The sequence below is a fragment of the Anopheles funestus genome (assembly GCF_943734845.2).
Source record: "Anopheles funestus chromosome X unlocalized genomic scaffold, idAnoFuneDA-416_04 X_unloc_38, whole genome shotgun sequence".
Classification (NCBI taxonomy): domain Eukaryota; kingdom Metazoa; phylum Arthropoda; class Insecta; order Diptera; family Culicidae; genus Anopheles; species Anopheles funestus.
This window is the reverse complement of record NW_026045163.1, coordinates 132664-140000: the sequence shown is the minus strand read 5'-3', so window position 1 is coordinate 140000 and position 7337 is coordinate 132664.

Sequence of the window (7337 nt, the reverse complement as noted above, 5' to 3'; positions counted from 1 at the left end):
AGATAGTTTTGAAGTCACTTTGAAGGCCCAGGAACAACTCTCTTAGCACATCGGTTAACCTGGCGCCGCAGTCAACTCATGTGCTTGGATCGGATCGAGCTATTGAGTATTGGGCCTGCATACTCGCTCATCCGTATCCTTTGCGTACCGCCCCATGGCCCTTGTATGTCTGCACCACAGTTCCTGTTCGTTCCGTGCCTATGGCCGGATACGTATTGCACATCGGTTAACCTGACGCCGCAGTCAACTCATGTGCTTGGATCGGATCGAGCTATTGAGTATTGGGCCTGCATACTCGCTCATCCGTATCCTTTGCGTACCGCCCCATGGCCCTTGTATGTCTGCACCACAGTTCCTGTTCGTTCCGTGCCTATGGCCGGATACGTATTGCACATCGGTTAACCTGGCGCCGCAGTCAACTCATGTGCTTGGATCGGATCGAGCTATTGAGTATTGGGCCTGCATACTCGCTCATCCGTATCCTTTGCGTACCGCCCCATGGCCCCGTCCTTAGAGTTAATGACTAGTAGGCTTAACTCTTTGTATGTCTGCACCACAGTTCCCGTTCGTTCCGTGCCGTGGCCGGATACGTATTGCACATCGGTATACCTGTCGCTACTCAGGCAACTCGTGTGCGTGGATTGGATCGAGCTCATGGGGTGTGTAGAGATTCCATGTTATAATTGCAAGTCCATATCCACTTTATAGGTTAAAGTCATAAGTTGTGATTGCACAACCATACTTCATAAGAGTTTAATAACTCTTCAACTAACTTTCGTTCTGGTGTCTTGGTATCAAATCGCGTAAGACACAAGATTCTACTGGCCAAATAGAATCTAGCACATTGGTTAACCTGGCGCCGCAGTCAACTCATGTGCTTGGATCGGATCGAGCTATTGAGTATTGGGCCTGCATACTCGCTCATCCGTATCCTTTGCGTACCGCCCCATGGCCCCGTCCTTAGAGTTAATGACTAATAGGCTTAACTCTTTGTATGTCTGCACCACAGTTCCCGTTCGTTCCGTGCCGTGGCCGGATACGTATTGCACAACAGTAGATACCATCACCTGACGTATCTAACACACCACTATTGTAACTCGTCGTCGAAGGACCTTTCAAGTGCCTGATGGCCAGGGGAGCTCTTACACGGCACGGAGACACAGTGATGCTCGCCCATCACAGTGTACAACGATCGAGTTTGCTTAAGTGTCTGGGTACCTACACACCAGACACAATGCAATGGCCACGGATCCACACAAGGCACATCACATGCAGAAAGCTTCACCAGATTATGACACATACCACACTCTTGTAACTCGTCGTCGAAGGGGCGTTCAAAGTGCCTTACGGCTAGGGGAGATCTAGCACGGCACGGAGACACAGTGATGGTTGCCCATCAAAGTGTACAACGATCGAGTTTGCTTTCCGCGCAAGCGTTCTAAGTGTCTGGGTACCTACACACCAGACACAATGCAATGGCCACGGATCCACACAAGGCACATCACATGCAGAAAGCTTCACCAGATTCTGACACATACCACACTCTTGTAACTCGTCGTCGAAGGGGCGTTCAAAGTGCCTTACGGCTAGGGGGGATCTAGCACGGCACGGAGACACAGTGATGGTCACCCATCAAAGTGTACAACGAACGAGTTGGCTTTCAACAAATTCTGACACATAGCAAGCGAGCGACCGAGCTACACCGAAGGCAGCCCATGGTTGGTCACTCGCGGACGATCATCAGTAATGATCCTTCCGCAGGTTCACCTACGGAAACCTTGTTACGACTTTTACTTCCTCTAAATCATCAAGTTCGGTCAACTTCAGCCATGCCAGCTGCAGCTCACGAAGGAACCGCGGAAGGTAAGCCTCCAGAAACCTCACTAAATAATCCATCGGTAGTAGCGACGGGCGGTGTGTACAAAGGGCAGGGACGTAATCAGCACTAGCTAATGACTAGTGCTTACTAGAAATTCCAGGTTCATGGGGACCGTTGCAGTCCCCAATCCCGACTAGATGGGCATTTTAGTGATTTCCCGTTCCTCTCGGAATGGGGGCGCCTATTGGCGAGAACACGCTGCGACCCACATTGTAGCACGCGTGCAGCCCAGAACATCTAAGGGCATCACGGACCTGTTATCGCTCATTCTCAGCTTGCTAAACACAAGTTGTCCCGCTAAGCAGGGCAAACGTAGCCGACGACCGCCCGTGAAGGCGCCGCCCGGCTGTAACGTCAGGTGCGCCCGGAGGCGCACTGCTGACAGCGTTCTAGTTAGCATGTTTGAGTCACGTTCGTTATCGGAATTAACCAGACAAATCATTCCACGAACTAAGAACGGCCATGCACCACTACCCTTAAATTTGAGAAAGAGCTATCAATCTGTCTTACCTCGATAAGTTTGGACCTGGTAAATTTTCCCGTGTTGAGTCAAATTAAGCCGCAAGCTCCACTTCTTGTGGTGCCCTTCCGTCAATTCCTTTAAGTTTCAACTTTGCAACCATACTTCCCCCGGAACCCGATTTTGGTTTCCCGGAAGCGACTGAGAGCACCGAATAGGGGTAGCGTCTCCCAATTGCTAATTGGCATCGTTTACGGTTAGAACTAGGGCGGTATCTAATCGCCTTCGATCCTCTAACTTTCGTTCTTGATTAAAGAAAGCATCCATGGCAAACGCTTTCGCTTCAGTTGGTCCTACGACGGTCTACGAATTTCACCTCTCGCGCCGTAATACCAATGCCCCCAACTACTTCTGTTAATCATTACCTCTAGGTTTCTGACAAACCAACGAAATCGTATAAACCGAGGTCATATTCCATTATTCCATGCAAGATTATTCTCGGCCAACGCCAACCCCACGGGGGGGCCGGACGCTTTGTCTTAGCCTGCTTTGAGCACTCTAATTTGTTCAAGGTAAATGTGAGTATCTTGAGCACCATGAGGAGCCCGTGCCGGAGTTAACCGGTAGCACGGTACTCGTTCACAGAGTAACGCCCAAGTACACCATTGTGAGTCGCAGCCGTGAGCGCGCGCACGAACGGCCCCGGCGTGTAACCGGGCGCCCGTGGCGGTCACGTGTCTGGACGGGCAATCAACTTCGAACGTTTTAACCGCAACAACTTTAATATACGCTAGTGGAGCTGGAATTACCGCGGCTGCTGGCACCAGACTTGCCCTCCACTTGATCCTTGTTGAAGGATTTATACTCAACTCATTCCAATTATGGACCATCGTTAGAGAGGTCCATATTGTTATTTCTCGTCACTACCTCCCCGTACTGGGATTGGGTAATTTACGCGCCTGCTGCCTTCCTTGGATGTGGTAGCCATTTCTCAGGCTCCCTCTCCGGAATCGAACCCTGATTCCCCGTTACCCGTCGCAACCATGGTAGTCCTCTACACTACCATCAATAGTTGATAGGGCAGACATTTGAAAGATCTGTCGTCAGTCGACAAGCGACCATACGATCTGCGTCCTTATCCAGACTTCAACTCAAGCCGCCCGGAGGCGATTGGTTTAACTAATAAGTGCACCAGTTCAGCTACCCGCGAGGGCAACAGTCCCGGCATGTTGCATGTATTAGCTCTGGATTTTCCACAGTTATCCAAGTAACTAGTGGTAGGATGATCTTGTGAATTATAGCTGTTATACTGAGCCTTATGCGGTTTCACATTCATTTATGTTTGTACTTAGACATGCATGGCTTAACCTTTGAGACAAGCGTATATTACTGGTAGGATCAACCAGAATTCGTTCCACTACAGACACACACTCGCTTAGTGGGAAATAAATTTCCACACAACTCTCTCTCTCTAGAACCATATGGAATGGCTCTTTGGTGTTGGGTAAGGCACCAATTTGTTGGGGTGTAACGGTCACCACCAACTTTAAGTTTGTTAGGGCACAACGGAAACCACTAACTAAACTTTAGGAAACTAAATTTCCTCACACATTATCTCTCACCATATTAGCACTAGGTGCTATCCACGATTGTACAACGTTTCAACTCTTGAATCGACCGTAGGGCCGCGGAATTGCTTCCGGGCCCCTATTCTCGCTATTAATTGTTCATCTCTTTCAATACATCGAGTTCGTTCCATTGGGTAGTTCGCATGGCGAACGTTTTGATGCAGCCCCCTGGGGGACCACGGCACTTTACACCGGGTATGGTGTATGCGCAACCTACATATAACAATAAACCCCTTATGCGTGTGTAAACCGATGTTGGGCTGCTCAACATCTTTCATGGTTACATCACTTGCACCAGAACCCACGGTGCCGATTTGGTAATATGTTGTACATTTACTCTCAAGATGTACGCTTCGGCCCCTTATTCAGGGGCTCAAGCTATTACCAGCAAGAACAATCCTCATCCAGACTTGAACTCGAAACACCCGGAGGCGAACGGTTTAACTAATAAGTGCACCAGTCTTGAATCCATGCGTCGGTGGAAACAATGCCGGCGTGTTGCATGTATTAGCTCTGAACTTAGCGAGTGATTGCCTTGCAGCTGTCATACTGAGCGTAGAGCGTGATTATCGCTCACTTGAACCATGTTGAATGGCTCTTTGGTGTAGGGTAAGGCACCAATTTGTTGGGGCACAACGAAACCACCAACTTAAGACTTGCTTATAGGCATTTCAACGTTTTCAACTCTTAAATCGACCGTGTTTCATTATCATCTCTTCTTCTTATTAAATGCATCGAGTTCGTTCCATTGGGTAGTTCGCGTGGCGAACGGTTTGATGCAGCCCCCCGGGGGGGACCACGGCACTTTACACCGGGCATGGTGTATGCGCAACCTACAGATCACCAATATATTTGTGATCGATAATGCACACTTCTTACACGACTGACCAGTCGACAGCGCTGCCTTCCTATTATGCGTGTGTAAACCGATGTTGGGCTGCTCAACATCTTTCACGGTTACATCACTTGCACCCGAACCCATGGTGCCGATTTGGTAATATGTTGTACATGGTCTCAAGATGTACGCTTCGACCCCTTATTCAGGGGCTCAAGCTATTACCAGCAAGATCAATCCTCATCCAGACTTGAACTCGAAACACCCGGAGGCGAACGGTTTAACTAATAAGTGCACCAGTCTTGAATCCATGCGTCGGTGGAAACAATGCCGGCATGTTGCATGTATTAGCTCTGAACATAGCGAGTGATTGCCTTGTAGCTGTCGAACTGAGCGTAGAATGTGATTATCGCTCACTTGAAAGGGTCAAGCCCTTTCGAGTCGTCCGGTTTTTACGCCAGACGACTCGGTTCACCATCTTTCGGGATACAAGTTGACTAAGTGGTACCACTACACTTATCAACTTTCGATTTGGTAATCCTCATCCAGCTTCCTTTCTGGAGGTCCCGAGGATTACCAATTGGGCTGTCATACTGAGCTCATATATTGGAGATCGATAATGCACACTTCTTACACGACTGACCAGTCGACAGCGCTGCCTTCCTATTATGCGTGTGTAAACCGATGTTGGGCTGCTCAACATCTTTCACGGTTACATCACTTGCACCAGAACCCACGGTGCCGATTTGGTAATATGTTGTACATTTACTCAAGATGTACGCTTCGGCCCCTTATTCAGGGGCTCAAGCTATTACCAGCAAGAACAATCCTCATCCAGACTTGAACTCGAAACACCCGCAGGCGAACGGTTTAACTAATAAGTGCACCAGTCTTGAATCCATGCGTCGGTGGAAACAATGCCGGCGTGTTGCATGTATTAGCTCTGAACTTAGCGAGTGATTGCCTTGCAGCTGTCATACTGAGCGTAGAGCGTGATTATCGCTCACTTGAACCATGTTGAATGGCTCTTTGGTGTAGGGTAAGGCACCAATTTGTTGGGGCGTAACGGTCACCACCAACTTAAGACTTGCTTATAGGTATTTCAACGTTTTCAACTCTTTAATCGACCGTGTTTCATTATCATCTCTTCTTCTTATTAAATGCATCGAGTTCGTTCCATTGGGTAGTTCGCGTGGCGAACGGTTTGATGCAGCCCCCCGGGGGGGACCACGGCACTTTACACCGGGCATGGTGTATGCGCAACCTACAGATCACCAATATATTTGTGATCGATAATGCACACTTCTTACACGACTGACCAGTCGACAGCGCTGCCTTCCTATTATGCGTGTGTAAACCGATGTTGGGCTGCTCAACATCTTTCACGGTTACATCACTTGCACCAGAACCCATGGTGCCGATTTGGTAATATGTTGTACATGGTCTCAAGATGTACGCTTCGGCCCCTTATTCAGGGGCTCAAGCTATTACCAGCAAGAACAATCCTCATCCAGACTTGAACTCGAAACACCCGGAGGCGAACGGTTTAACTAATAAGTGCACCAGTCTTGAATCCATGCGTCGGTGGAAACAATGCCGGCGTGTTGCATGTATTAGCTCTGAACTTAGCGAGTGATTGCCTTGCAGCTGTCGAACTGAGCGTAGAGCGTGATTATCGCTCACTTGAAAGGGTCAAGCCCTTTCGAGTCGTCCGGTTTTTACGCCAGACGACTCGGTTCACCATCTTTCGGGATACAAGTTGACTAAGTGGTACCACTACACTTATCAACTTTCGATTTGGTAATCCTCATCCAGCTTCCTTTCTGGAGGTCCCGAGGATTACCAATTGGGCTGTCATACTGAGCTCATATATTGGAGATCGATAATGCACACTTCTTACACGACTGACCAGTCGACAGCGCTGCCTTCCTATTATGCGTGTGTAAACCGATGTTGGGCTGCTCAACATCTTTCACGGTTACATCACTTGCACCAGAACCCACGGTGCCGATTTGGTAATATGTTGTACATTTACTCAAGATGTACGCTTCGGCCCCTTATTCAGGGGCTCAAGCTATTACCAGCAAGAACAATCCTCATCCAGACTTGAACTCGAAACACCCGGAGGCGAACGGTTTAACTAATAAGTGCACCAGTCTTGAATCCATGCGTCGGTGGAAACAATGCCGGCGTGTTGCATGTATTAGCTCTGAACTTAGCGAGTGATTGCCTTGCAGCTGTCGAACTGAGCGTAGAGCGTGATTATCGCTCACTTGAACCATGTTGAATGGCTCTTTGGTGTAGGGTAAGGCACCAATTTGTTGGGGCGTAACGGTCACCACCAACTTAAGACTTGCTTATAGGTATTTCAACGTTTTCAACTCTTAAATCGACCGTGTTTCATTATCATCTCTTCTTCTTATTAAATGCATAGAGTTCGTTCCATTGGGTAGTTCGCGTGGCGAACGGTTTGATGCAGCCCCCCGGGGGGGACCACGGCACTTTACACCGGGCATGGTGTATGCGCAACCTACA